Source organism: Carlito syrichta, unplaced genomic scaffold, assembly GCF_000164805.1.
Source record: "Carlito syrichta isolate Samal-C Ts95f unplaced genomic scaffold, Tarsius_syrichta-2.0.1 Scaffold308119, whole genome shotgun sequence".
Classification (NCBI taxonomy): Eukaryota; Metazoa; Chordata; class Mammalia; order Primates; family Tarsiidae; genus Carlito; species Carlito syrichta.
In genome coordinates this window covers 1,187,189-1,187,456 of record NW_007252215.1, presented here as the reverse complement: position 1 = coordinate 1,187,456, position 268 = coordinate 1,187,189, and the positions used below count along the sequence as shown (strand labels likewise).

Sequence of the window (268 nt, the reverse complement as noted above, 5' to 3'; positions counted from 1 at the left end):
TAGATCAGGGAGGAGGGTGAGGGGGCTGGGAGGAAGGTGCATGGGGGCTGGGGGAAAGGGGGGGCAGGGTGAGTAGAGCAGGAAGGAGGACGAGGGGAGCACGGAGGAGGGCGAGGGGACAGGGAGGAGGGTGGCGGCAGCATAAGCAGAGTAGGGGAGAAGGTGATAGTGGCCGGGAAGAGAACGAGGGACATGGCGAGTTGAAAAGGGAAGAGGGCGATGGGGCCGGGAGGAGACGATGGGGAGGAGGGTGGAGAGGGCAGGGAGG

At 65.7% G+C, this 268-nt stretch overlaps 1 protein-coding gene across 1 annotated transcript in view; it reads right to left on the bottom strand.

Moving 5' to 3' along the window:
• CMIP (c-Maf inducing protein) overlaps nucleotides 1-268 on the bottom strand; it is a 245,072-nt gene that overhangs the window by 6,793 nt on the left and 238,011 nt on the right. The window lies entirely within an intron of this gene.